Raw genomic sequence first — 13681 nt, 5'->3', positions numbered from 1 at the left:
GGGCCACCCCAGATTAATAGGCTTACCTACCCCAGAGCAATTAGACACAATTAACAAAGTGGCTCCATCCTAATGTGGTTCTCCTTCCCCATCCCCAGGCAGGCTCAGCTCCCTGAATGCTGGAGGTCAACACCCCACCCCTCCAAAAGCAAGGCACCAGAGTAGGAACTGCCTTGCTTCCACTGAGCCACATTTGTTGCACAAGTAGCCATCTGCGTTTCCTTCATTCCCCGGGCTTGGAGAGCACATAGGTGGATTCCCCTGGATAGAAAGGCATGGCCAAGACCAGCTCATCTGCCTAATAAGGAGTCAATGAATGTATGTTCTCGAGAAGCAACCCAGTGCATCAGGACTGTGTCCTGTCTCCTTCATTCTCCTGCAGCGATGGAGATGACAGGAACAGGCTCCTCTGTGCCTTGGAATTATTTCTGATCCTGATAGAGGGCAATGTCACTTTGGGAGCTAACGAGCTAGCCTGCCCTGCGGAGCATCTAGCAGGGACACTTGGCTGCAGGTCCTGCTCTAACACAGCCCATTCCTCGCAGACACATTGTGAGGCCCTGCGTGTTTAACAGGAGCAACAAAATAAACAGAATAGAACAACATGTCCCCCTGCTGGGCTGCAGCCTCCTTGCCCTGACCCCAAGAGCCTAGGGCCAGCCTGGGGCACACAGGGGTGCAGATGACTTCTTGGGTCTCGTGTTTATTTGCCATACAAAAGATGGCTTGCATCTCCCCATTGAGCAGCGGGAAGGGAGAAGGCAGGTGTCTCACTGCCCTACCTCCCACTCTTCCCATGCAGTCTCACATGCACACAGACACCAGTCCCTGAGTGTGCGATGGTATTTCCAGAGCTTCCCCAGCCAGTGTGCCCAGGACACTGTCTGGTTAAAATGTCAACCTGGACAACCTGTGGGTGGGTAGGACGAGGCAGTGCTCCAGTGGAAGCTACTTCCACCCCTTAGTATCCGTAGTGTACTCAGCAGCAGGGCCTAGGGAGGTGCTCAGTCTGATTCGCCACCACCCTGTGTCACAGAATTCACTCAATGCTAGTGGTGCCTCCTCCTGGACATCCTGGGAATTAGCTGTGCCAGGCATTACACCCTCTTCTGGCGGTGTCTTCCCCGGTCCTATCTCACCCTGTGGCCCCTCTCGCTCTAGGAACTGCAGCCTCCTCTTTGTGACTCAGCCCTCCAGCCGGGTCACCACACGCTTTCCCCTTCCAGGGGCATCAAAGTCCCGCTGGATGAAGTGGCAGTCTACCCTTCACAGGTCTGACCATGCCTCTCCTCCAGTGGCTGGCAGGGGAACCCGGGCCTGCCTGCCCTCTACCCTGGGTTCCAGCCCAGGGACCCTACCTCTAGCAACAGTGGCCTGCTCACTCCCAGGCCATGTTGCTCTTCCTCCTGCCCCCCGCCCCCCGGGTTTGCCAGTCCTGGCTCCCTCCTCTCAGGAGTGATTTCCTGCCCTTTCCCAGTAGCTGCTCCCCTGCCTCCCCATCTGATGCCAGTTTCCTGGCTTTAGAGGCCCTGCCTGTTCCTGCCCAGCAATCAATCCCTGCTCCCTGGCTCTTCCTCCAAGTGCAGCCTCTGGAGTTAATAGTCCTGCCTGGCCACCTGAACCTCTTCCAGTCCCGTGCGGTGGACACCCCATTGCATCTTGCCACCATTTACAGGTGCAAATGGCTTTAACCCCCTCCACCTCATAGTGGGAGCATTTGACACCCACACTACACTGGTGCCACTTGACACCCACGCTGCACAAGATGGAGGGCGACAGAGAACTAGAGCCCCTGTGAGGCAAAATGAGGCAGCCCAGACTGCATGAACTGGCAAGCCAGTGGGTACCACAGCATCTGGCTGTGACCAGCAGCCTCCATAAACAATCCCTTTTACACCCATTCCACAACACACTCTGCGGTGGCCACCAAAACATGGGCCCCGTGCCGCTGGCCTAACAGTGAGTGGGGGCAGAGCCCAGAGCGCCAAAAGGAGTCTCAAAGAGGAGTGATGCCAGCTCACTGCTAGTGGGGCTGGCATCTGCCCCACATAATCCACATCTGGCCAGTGAGGGTGGTGTCTGCCCAGTGGGCTGGCATCTTCCCCACACCTTCAGTACATGTCCAGCAGGTCCAGCATCTGACTCGCACCACCAGCATCTGCCCAGTGGGGACAGTATCCATCCGGTGGGCTGGCGTCTGTCCCACACCACCAGCATCTGCCCAGTGGGGCCGGCATCTGCCCATCAGCATTGGCGTCTGCCCACTGCCAGCGCCGGGCTGGCCAGCGCCTGGCGGCAGGGCTCTCTCTGCCCTCCAGATCTCTTCGCCCCCGTCATGTCGGTGGGGCTCAGCACTTGAGGAGCTGGGCTGTGTGGCAGAACGGGGTCAGGGTTTGGGGGCCGATCCCCCAGGGGCAGCTGGGGCACTGGGTGGCACCGCATCCCCCAGCCACAAATGCCTCCCCCCAGGCGCTGTGCTGGAGCCATGGCAGCTCCATGGGGAGGGAATTCTGCTCTTCCCCACACCGCCCCCCTTCCTCCTGCCCCTGTTGCTATGGAGAGTGGCTGAGGCCTGCAGCTCCACTGACCTGCCAAGGCTGTTTCCCAGGAGCGGGAGGAGGCAGGGCCAGGCCAGCCCGGCTGGAGCGGCCATTGGCGGCGCCAGGCACGTGAGCCACTCTGGAATGCTAATGAATTATGGCATTTTTCTCCCCTGCTCGGCTGTCTGACGGGGAGAGGCAGCAGGAGAGCAGGGCACCGCCAGGCGCCCACTGGTAGGCGACGAGGTGTGGGAGCCAGGGAGCAGCTGCAGGGCCCGGGCGCACTGGCTCAGGCTGAGCTCTGCTGGCTTCAGGCCCCTGGCCTAGGGGAGCCCAGCCAGAGCCCACTCCACGCACAAGCACCTTCAGCTTAACCCTTCGGAGGCCAGACTGTCATGGCTGGTGGGAGCAGCGCGCTAAGCTGCGTGGCACATGCCCTGCACACGCGCAGGCGGCAGGTACGTACCGCGGGGCCCTGGCCCTGGCAGCGGGCTTCGCACCTCCCGCTGGCCTTCCAAGAGCCGCAGGCTGGGTGCGTGGCTCCAGAGCACGTGACCCAGAGGTGTCTGGGCCCAGGGCATGAAAGGGAGCAGTGTTCGGTGGGTAGAGAAGGCAGCTGGGAGTCAGGACTCGTGGTTCTCGTCGCTGAGTCCCTGCCCTGCTCTGTGCCTCAGTTTCTCTGCTTGGGGTGATCATTCTGGCCCAGCTTTGTAAGGCACCTTGAGATGCTTAAATGAAATGCACCAGATAAGTGTAAAGGATGGCTATTACTAGCTACTTTAAGCAGCCACCAAAGGGACCTGTGAGGTGTCAGTCACCTAATTAAAACCGGACTGTAATTAAAGGCTGAACATAATTATAGTAGGAATGTTTGTGGCACCTTAAAGCAGTGACCTAGGACAGGGGCATGCCTCCTGGAGGGGCGTTTGCTCACACTCATTCCTCTGGACGAGCGTGCTGGCTGATCCCCCATGCCTGTCCCTGTCTGCAAAGGGTTAATACTTAATCTTGTCTCTTGGTGCCCTTTCTCTGCTGCCCTCCCTTCCCCATATGGCACGCTGATTAGCTCGCGTCCGCAAGGACCATGCCATGGGGACAACCCCGGCTTCGTGGCAGTTGCCGGTGAGGGAAAGGGAGCCAGTGCAGCTGGCTGTGACTGTCTGATGGCTCTGCTGAGTGCCCTGTAGAACATTTCACTTTGATCCCCTAGTGCCGCTGATGCAGGCTCGGAGCCGATGGCAGAGGGAATTTTTGTGGCTCTGGGGTTGATTGTTGTTTGTTGCTTCTCCATGTGCTCTTGGTGGAGATAACCCAACCCTGGATTAGGGTGACCAGATGTCCCGATTTTATAGGGACAGTCCCGATTTTGGGGGCTTTTTCTTATATAGGCACCTATTACCCCTCCACCCCCTGTCCCGATTTTTCACACTTGCCCTCTAGTCACCCTACCCTGGATTCTCTCATGCACTCGCCTTGGCCCAGCAGCTGCCCCGGGTCCTTGGCTGGTGAAACCCTGATGTGGATCCCCAAGGCTTGCGGAGCACAGATCTGCCTTGCTGTACACAGGGGACAGGTCTGCCTGCGGTGCCCCTTGTGTACCAAGAGCAGGCATGGAGCTGTGGTTCCTGGGCATTCCCAACAAAGTGCTGATAGATTACACAGCTCATTCCTTGAATGATCCTTCTCCACATGGCTCTTCGCTCCCTGGTCTGCCTGCCAGTAGCCCATTGAGGCCGCTTGATGGGTTTGCTTTATGGCAGCCTATCCAGGCTGGATTGTTTGAGACATTTTTATGGCACAGACCCAGGGGCAATCAGCCGGTGTGTTCATAGCTGACCTTAGACATCTCAAGGGTTCTGCCCCTCCCCCTGCCCTAGGACACGGTGGATTTGTTACAGCTGTTTGCTGGATGAGCTTCTCTGTGACTCCCAGGTGACGGATTCCTTCCTTGGCCTGTAGCATTCTCCACCTGCCTTACCTGATGATTGTATCAGCAAGATGCTCCAGGCCAGCTCTAGGGCATAGCCAGGGTTAGGGCCCTTCCTTCTATGAGTGGATCTGCTTAGAGAAAAACAAAGGAGGAAAGAGAAAAGTAAGTGGCTGGTTTCCTTACAATGCCCATTCTCTGCCACTCCTCGCTCTGGGTATCTCCATTAACACAGTCATAACTTGGGCTAGGAATGTCACTACTAAGCACAGGCCTGGGCATCCAGTGCTGTGGGATCTGTTCCCAGCCCTGTAATCCCTTCACCCCACGGGGCCCCAGCTTTGGCATCCATGAAATGAAGTTAGTGACGCTCACCCACATGGCAGCAGGGGCTGTGAGGCTGAATTAATTCATGGCTGGTCCCATAGAACATGGACTGTGCTGTTGTTGTTTCATTCTGTATCGGTTTCTTGCTTCCTGGGACTGGAGGAATGCTGGCCCACCAAAACCAGAACACGACTCTTAGACATAATGCTGAGCAGCGACAGAGAGCAGGATGGGATGTGCCTGCAGCTTGCTGGATGGCTGGCAGTAACAGCTAGAGCCGCCCCGCTTTGAGGACATATTTCCTGTTGTGTACGGCTTTACTTGCGTTCAAGAGAGTAGATCCCTGGGGCTCTCATAATCCCCACTTGATTCTTCACAGCTTGGAAACCTCAGGCCAAATCCTTCTGTCCAGAGCCTCACTGAAGTCCGTGGGAGCTTTGCCTGTGAAAGGATTGAGGGATCAAACTTGCACTCATTGGGGTTGATGGCAAAACTCCTATGGACTTTGACATCAACAGAATCTGTTCTGGAGCACAGGCTGGAGGATCAGGCCCTCGAGGTGTGAGGAGGCAGAGGCGTTGAATGAACCTGTGTTATGCTAGCACCCGGAGACCGATGTTGACTGAAGGTTCCAAGATCTGGCTTGGATAAGCAAGCTCTTTGGATCCTCTTTGGACTGAACAGAGGCCAAGTCCAGAGCCTTTCTCCTGGTTTTTCCACTGAGACCTGAAAGCTGATTTCAAGGAGGTGATTTGCAAAATCCTTTCTGGTTAAAGCTCCGAGCACCAGACAGACAGCCTGGGATGTGACTGCAGGCAGGACCCCAGTCTGCGAGCTAGGGCAGGCCATTCCCATCTGAGAGTTCATGTCCCCGCTGGCCAGGGAGTGCCCAAGTTGGTTGACATGCAGGCTCTGTGTAAGGCATGTCCACTCCAGAGTCTCACCTGATTGGTTGGTAGGTTAAGAAGCTAGACTGTGCATGTCAGCTTTTTACAATAAAGCATCCTGAGTGGAGGATAAGCTGACCGGGCTGGTGAGCGCACAGGCCTGCTTGGAACAGAGGGTGGTGTGGAATATGGATATTGGAGTGGGTAGCTCCCTCCTCAAGAAAATGAATATCACACTCTGGGATAGGGGACGTGCTCCAGGGGAAAGCACAAGGCCAGAGCCATGGTTCGGCCTTACGGTGTGAGCTACAGGGACACCGTGTGTCCTTCTGTCTGCAAGGTGGAAGACAGTTTCTCCGTGGCGTCAGTGAGAGTGGTGAATGGGAGGGATGAGTGGCATGGCAAGCAAGTGAAGGGTCCCTTAGCTGGCTGTTCTCACCCTTCTAGGGCTTTGTGGGGCTAAGTGTTTCACTTACACAACCTCACCTGGTTGCTAGTGACTCTTAGGATACGTCCGCACTACAGCAGTGCAGCTTCGGCACTGCAGTTGTGCCACTGTAGCACTATAGTGTAGACACTTTCTCCATTGACGGAAGGGGGGTTCCACCAATGTAGTTAATCCACGTCCCTGAGAGGCGGTCACTAGGTTGACGGAAGACTTTTTCCATTGGTCTAAATGCATCTACACCAGCAGTTAAGTCAAAGCATGACATCTGTCATAGCCCGGAGTGATGTAGGTAAGTCAGTGTAATTTGTAGGTGTAGACTTGGCCTTATTGCACAGGGAGGAAGGATGGCCCAGTGATTCAGGCAGTGGCATGGGACTTAGAAGAACCAAGATCAAGTCCTTGCTCCTCTCCTTGTGTGAGTGGGGGCAAGTCATCTAAGCCCGGCTGATTTCAGTGAGACCTGGGTGCCTCTCTAGGATCTGGGCCATAGTTTCTGGGTGCCTCCGTTCAGCAGCTGTAAAGTGGAGATAATGGCTCTGTGGAGCTGGGCTAGGGAAGGTGCTCAGATAGTCCAGTGGTATGTGCCTTGTAAGTAACATGGAGGGGGATTGTATAGCTAATGCTTTTCATTCGTAGATCTCCAAGTTCATCAATATCATTAGCCCCATTTTACTGGATAAACTGAAAGAGAGAGAGAGGGAAGGAACATGCCCATGGCTGTACAACCCCTCAGTGGTACAACTGGTCTCTCAGCTAATGCCCTCACTCTAGACCATAGAATCATAGAATATCAGGGTTGGAAGGGACCTCAGGAGGTCATCTAGTCCCACCCCCTGCTCAAAGCAGGACCAATCCCCAACTAAATCATCCCAGCCAGGGCTTTGTCAAGCCTGACCTTAAAAATATCTAAGGAAGGAGATTCCACCACCTCCCTAGGTAACGCATTCCAGAGTTTCACCACCCTCCAAGTGAAAAAGTTTTTCCTAATATCCAACCTAAACCTTCCCCACTGCAACTTGAGACCATTACTCCTTCTTCTGTCATCAGCTACCACTGAGAACAGTCTAGATCCATCCTCTTTGGAACCCCCTTTCAGGTAGTTGAAGGCTGCTATCAAATACCCCCTCATTCTTCTCTTCCGCAGACTAAACAATCCCAGTTCCCTCAGCCTCTCCTCAGAAGTCATGTGTTCCAGTCCCCTAATCATTTTTGTTGCCCTCCGCTGGACTCTTTCCAATTTTTCCACATCTTCTTGTAGTGTGGGGCCCAAAACTGGACACAGTACTCCAGATGAGGCCTCACCAATGTCAAATAGAGGGGAACGATCATGTCCCTCAATCTGCTGGCAATGCCCCTACATATACATTCCAAAATGCCATTGGCCTTCTTGGCAACAACGGCACACTGTTGACTCATATCCAGCTTCTCGTCCACTGTCACCCCTAGGTCCTTTTCTGCAGAACTGCTGCCGAGCCATTCGGTCCCTAGTCTGTAGCAGTGCATGGGATTCTTCCGTCCTAAGTGCAGGACTCTGCACTTGTCCTTGTTGAACCTCATCAGATTTCTTTTGGCCCAATCCTCTAATTTGTCTAGGGCCCTCTGTACCCTATCCCTACCCTCAAGCGTATCTACCTCTCCTCTCAGTTTAGTGTCATCTGCAAACTTGCTAAGAGTGCAATCCACACCATCCTCCAGATCATTAATGAAGATATTGAACAAAACCGGCCCCAGGACCGACCCTTGGGGCACTCCACTTGATACCGGCTGCCAACTAGACATGGAGCCATTGATCACTACCCATTGAGCCCAACAATCTAGCCAACTTTCTATCCACCTTATAGTCCATTCATCCAGCCCATACTTCTTTAACTTGCTGGCAAGAATACTGTGGGAGACCGTGTCAAAAGCTTTGCTAAAGTCAAGGAACAACACGTCCACGCTTTCCTCTCATCCACAGAGCCAGTTATCTTGTCATAGAAGGCAATTAGATTAGTTAGGCATGACTTGCCCTTGGTGAATCCATGCTGGCTGTTCCTGATCACTTTCCTCTCCTCTAAGTGCTTCAGAATTGATTCCTTGAGGACCTGCTCCATGATTTTTCCAGGGACTGAGGTGAGGCTGACTGGCTTGTAGTTCCCAGGATCCTCCTTCTTCCCTTTTTTAAAGATGGGCACTACATTAGCCTTTTTTCCGTCATCCGGGACTTCCCCGATCGCCATGAGTTTTCAAAGATAATGGCCAATGGCTCTTTGCAATCACATCAGCCAACTCCTTTAGCACTCTCGGATGCAGCGCATCCGGCCCCATGGACTTGTGTTCATCCAGCTTTTCTAAATAGTCCTGAACCACTTCTTTCTCCACAGAGCGCTGGTCACCTCCTCCCCATGCTGTGCTGCCCAGTGCAGTGGTCTGGGAGCTGACCTTGTACGTGAAGACAGAGGCAAAAAAAGCATTGAGTACTTTAGCTTTTTCCACATCCTCTGTCACTAGGTTGCCTCCCTCATTCAGTCAGGGGCCCACACTTTCCTTGCCTTCCTTCTTGTTGCTAACATACCTGAAGAAACCCTTCTTGTTACTCTTAACATCTCTTGCTAGCTGCAACTCCAGGTGTGATTTGGCCTTCCTGATTTCACTCCTGCATGCCCGACCACACTGAGGGGATGATCTTCAGCAGCTAACGGCAACCCAGGAAGGGTTTCTCAGGTTGCTTTCCTAGAAGCTAAATAGTGCTAACAAAAAGCGTATGGTTTGAGTATAAAAATGTAGGGTAGGAAAAGACCCAGAGGAAAGGAGGAAGGGGCTACTAGGCCTGGTTGTGTTGGAGGCCCCTGGCAAAGGAAGGAAACAGCACCAAAAGGTTGCCACAAAATTCTTTCTCTCATGGTACGTTTGAGTAGCATTCAAAAGGTGGACTGGGGACCCGAGCCTGTGAGGTGCTCTGCACCCTTAGCTCCCATTGACTTTGGAGATGAAAGGACATTCAGCACCGTGCAAGTGCTGGGCCCATGCAGCAAATACTGGAATGGGCCATGTGTGGCTGATCATACTATCCAGCTTTTTTATATATATCTGAGTGTAAGTCTATGGCCTGGAATTTCACAATCAGGATGTACCTGGAAAGAGTGAGAAGGCGTGTGACCATCCATGTGTCTGATCTTTGCCATTGTTCCTTTAGGGCCCTGACATTTTCTGAAGCACTAATGAGATTTTGGGCCCTGACATTTTCTGAAGCACTAATGAGATTTTACCTGTGATCTGAGTCTTTTTCTGTTGCTTCTAAAGTTCCTTCTCTGAGAAGTGGCAATGAAAGGGAGAGAACTTTATTGAGAAGGCTTTGATAAAATGCAAGAGCGAAATTCAATAGCTGGAGTCTTGGAAAGCTGGCATTTGTGCCTGCTGATGAATACAAACCTGCAGCACTCAAGTAGTGATAATACCTAGCTCTTATCTAGCATTTTTCAGCCCTAGAGCTCAAAGCACCTTAGAGTGCAGGTCAGTATCATTATCTCCACTTTACAGGTCAGTGATGTGACTGACCCAAGATCATCCAGCAGCCCAGTAGCAGAGCCAGGAATATAAACCAGGCCTCCTGAATCCCAGCCCAGGGCTCACTGGTTTCCCCCAGGTCTCCAGTGTGGAAATTAGGGCTGGGAACCTCTCTTCTTCCAGAAAAAAGATTCTGCAGCTCAGAAGACAAAAACATTGATTGACATGAGTGAGTGTCCTGCTCCGTGACTGAATGAATTGGCTCAAACTCATGTGGAAAAGTTCTGTAGCATGTTTACAGCAATAGGTCTATAGAAATTGAATGCGATGGATATAAATTGTTCTAGGAAACCTACAGAATTTAATAGAAAATGAGATCCTGCCTATAGACATTCTACAGAATTCTAGAGCAGGAATAGAATTCTCTAGCATGGTCCAAAAAGGCTACAGAAAAAGTAATCATTGTCTGTTAAAAATCTGTGGGCCAGATCAACTGAAGATCAGCTTTTTCTATAATTTTTCTGAGCCATGCTAGAGAATTCTATCCCTGCTCTAGAATTCTACATTATGACTTAAATTCCTATAGACAGGACTCATTACCTAGCCCTATAGATGCTCCATCTGGACTGCAATGACTCTGTGCAGTTAACTAGTAAATTGGAGGGGTTGTTGATTCACCTCTAAATTACCTGGAGCCTGGATGAAAAGAGAAAGGCCTAATTAGCCCACCTAGTTCCTAGAAGACTTGGATCCATTATTCTTTTACCTGCATGGACTCACCCGGCCACTCAATAGAGACTAGGCAGCTCTTGTAATTAACAGAGCCAATCCTCAACTGCAGTGACTGATTCTGAGACAATTACTGAATGGCTAGAGACCAGCACTCCCTTCATTTGAATTGCACTCTCTGTGTAATGTGCAGTGCTCTTCTATTGCTCTTCTATTCTATTCTATTGCTTCTAAGCCATGCTACCTTTGGGGTGCGATGTCACTGGGCCTGAGGGCTTGTCTACACTGGCACTTACAGCGCTACAACTTTCTCGCTCAGGGGTGTGAAAAAACACCCCCCTGAGCGCTGCAAGTGTCAGCGCTGTAAAGCGCCCGTGTAGATGGTGCCCCAGCGCTGGGAGCCGCGCCCCTCGTGGAGGTGGCTTTTTACACTACACAAGCCGCAGCAGCGCTTTAACATTGCCAGTGTAGACTAGACCTCATAAACCAGGTAGTGTCAGGCCTGATCAAAATCTCTAAGGGACACCTCGATGTTGTAGGAGCTGGTGTTAGGGATTCATTGCTGAGTACTTGTACTTCTAAGTCAGAAATGTCCCAAGGGATATTGGGAGAGCAGAGATATAAAATCATGGCCTGCCCACTTGTATCTTTGTACATCTTCCGCTCCCACTAGGGATCCGAGGGGCCTGAACCCAGGAGACTCCACACAGACATATAGGTTGGGGTCAGGAGCGGGAGCCTGTCCACCACCCCACCCATCTGGCTGACGGAGTCTATGGCCTTGGGACCCAGCAAGGGAGCTAGACACCGGGACTTTTCCGCAGCATCCCCCTGGTTCAAATCACCAGCCTGCTCAAAGGCAGTGAGGTGGGCATCCACATCCCACCCCCCTTAACCAGGGGCAGCAATATAGTCTCAAGGTTCCCTGCAGAACTGGCACCCTGGGGTCTATCCCCACTCACCCCTGGGAGGTCCCCTAGGCCTCTCCGCTCCACCATCGCCAGTTCATGCTGCTGCTACGTCTCCTGCAGCTCTTTCTCGGGCTCTCGCTGTCTCTCACAGTCCTCTTGCTCTCTTGGACTCAGCTCTGATCCCCCAGTGGGGAATCCAATCGTGAAGACCCCTGTCTGGTTGAGAACAGGAGTCTTGGGGTTGCCTGGCTACTGCTCCAGCTGCTCCCAGATCCTCTTGTAGCCCCATATGGGTCAGGAATCTGCTCCTTAGAGCAGTCATAGTCCTCCAGCTGCACTATTAGCTGTGCTTTGGTGAACTTTCCAATGCATAACCCTCTCTTTTTGCACAGGGTTACAATGTCCTTCTTAAGGAGACGGTGAGAGGCCATCACTCCACTCTTCCCAAGTTGCTGTGGACTCACAGGCCTGTGTGCTCTCAGCTCCCCACAGTTTCCAGGGAGAACCCCTAGTGTGTCAGCCCTTCTCGAGGTCACCACCTCTTTGCCAGGGTCGAGCTGCAGACTCCTCCGCCCCTGGGACCGCTAGCTGCAATCCCCAGGGGGACCCTGTTAGTGCAAAAGTCCTTCTTGCTGGTCACACACAGGGGTTAATTGCCCCCTGAAACCGTCCCTCTCTGAGCCTTCAGAATGCCTGGTCCTCATTATCCCCCCTTCATTTTACTGTTCCCCAGTCAATTACTGCAGGAAACGCCATCCACGGGGTGCAGTACATCCCACCTTTGCCACCAGTTATCACGGAGTCCCCGGGCGATGCTCTGGAACTGCTCCCTATGAAGCCAGTCAGGACTCTGGGGGAGCCTCGTCTCTGTGAGCAGACTGTCTCCAAGGCAAAAAGCTCACACAGCTTCCACCTTCCTGGGTCTGACCTCAGAGCATTCAGCATCCCCTTCCACACGTGAGCTCCCCAGAGCAAGTCCGCACAGGTGGGGCTCCTGGGGAAGCCAGAGGGTCCTTCACCCCAATTCCACAGTCAGCTGTGACTCTCAGCCAGCCAGTAAAACAGAAGGTTTATTAGATGACAGGAATATGGTCTAAAACAGTGCTTGTAGGTACAGAGAACAGGACCCCTCAGCCGGGTCCATTTTGGGGGGCAGTGAGCCAGACAACCCCGTCTGCACTTCACTCCACGTCCCCAGCCAGCCCAAAACTGACTCACTTTCCAGCCCCTCCTCCTCTGGGCTTTGTCCCTTTCCCAGGCAAGGAGGTCACCTGATTCCTTTGTTCTCCAACACCTTTAGCTATCACCTTGCAGGGGGGAAGAGCCCAGGCCATCAGTTGCCAGGAGACAGAGTGTCGGCCATTTATGTATACTGGCCCTTTGTTCTGCAACAATTACACACCCTTATCCCACCACCTAGAGACTTAAGAAATGCATAGGGGAAACTGAGGCACACCTACAGTATTCAGAGGAAACATTAAGAACAGTCCCACTTCGTCACACACTGACAGACCCGCAGTTGTCGCCGGGCGGGATTGAACCTGGGACCTTTGTGCATGAGCTAAAAGCCAACTGCTTGTTAACTAAAGCTGCAGAGCAAACTCATAAGCTCGCTCTCTTTCTAAGTGGTCTCAGTGCCACTAGATGGGTCAGAACACCACACCCAGAAGGTGTGTGGGTTACATTTGCCCGTCCCTTGTTACCTCTTGTAAGACTTTGTGGTATCTTGGACAGGTACATTCTATCCAGAACTTAGGTTCTGCCTTCCACATCAATTGGATACAGTATTCTTCACTTCCTGTCCTTGGCTTGGATCGTGTCACTGCATGCTGTTAAACGGCTGGTGCTTTCCACTTCAGCAGTGGCTGCGCTTCAGCAATGAGTGTACGTACTGGGCCAGGTTCCCCATTGCCCTGCACAGATGCAGCTTGTATTGTCATTATGCCAGTACAATGAGTGGGAAGCTCTAGAAGACCAGACAGTCAGATTTCGCACTGGCGTAAATGACTTGCCAGGATGCAGATTCACGGGTAATCAAATGCTTTGGGACCATTCCGGGTGAAAGATGCTGTAGAAATGTCAGCTCTCGTGACTGGTTATTCAGAGATTCTAAGGCCAAAAGGAACCACTGTGATCATCTAATCTGAGCTCCAGTATAACCAAGGCTAGAGAGCTCCCCACAATAATCCCTAGAGCAAAGCTCTGAGAAAATGTCCAATCGGGAGTTAAAAATTGTCAGTGATGAAGAATCTAGCACAACCCTGGTAAGTTGTTCCAGTAACCATTGGATGAGAACCATTTACCCTCCCTGTTAAAAATGTGCATCTTGTTGCCAGTCTGAATTTGTCTAGCTTCAACTTCCAGCCCTTGGCTCGTGTTGAACTTTCCTCTGCTAGACGGAAGAGCCTGCTATTAAATATCTGTTC

At 52.4% G+C, this 13681-nt stretch overlaps 1 protein-coding gene across 2 annotated transcripts in view; it reads left to right on the top strand.

The window, feature by feature from the left end:
* Positions 1 to 2771: 2771 nt before the first annotated feature.
* Positions 2772 to 13681, top strand: part of PHC2 (polyhomeotic homolog 2) — a 137707-nt gene continuing 126797 nt past the window's right edge. For both annotated transcript variants that reach the window (XM_074933998.1, XM_074933997.1), the window contains exon 1: positions 2772 to 2998. The gene's annotated coding sequence lies outside the window, so the exon portion shown is untranslated. The remainder of the gene's footprint in view (positions 2999 to 13681) is intronic.

Source organism: Natator depressus, chromosome 18 (genome assembly GCF_965152275.1).
Source record: "Natator depressus isolate rNatDep1 chromosome 18, rNatDep2.hap1, whole genome shotgun sequence".
In the NCBI taxonomy this organism is placed as follows: Eukaryota; Metazoa; Chordata; order Testudines; family Cheloniidae; genus Natator; species Natator depressus.
Note: the sequence above shows the minus strand (reverse complement) of the source record. Positions and strands in the feature narration are given on the sequence as shown.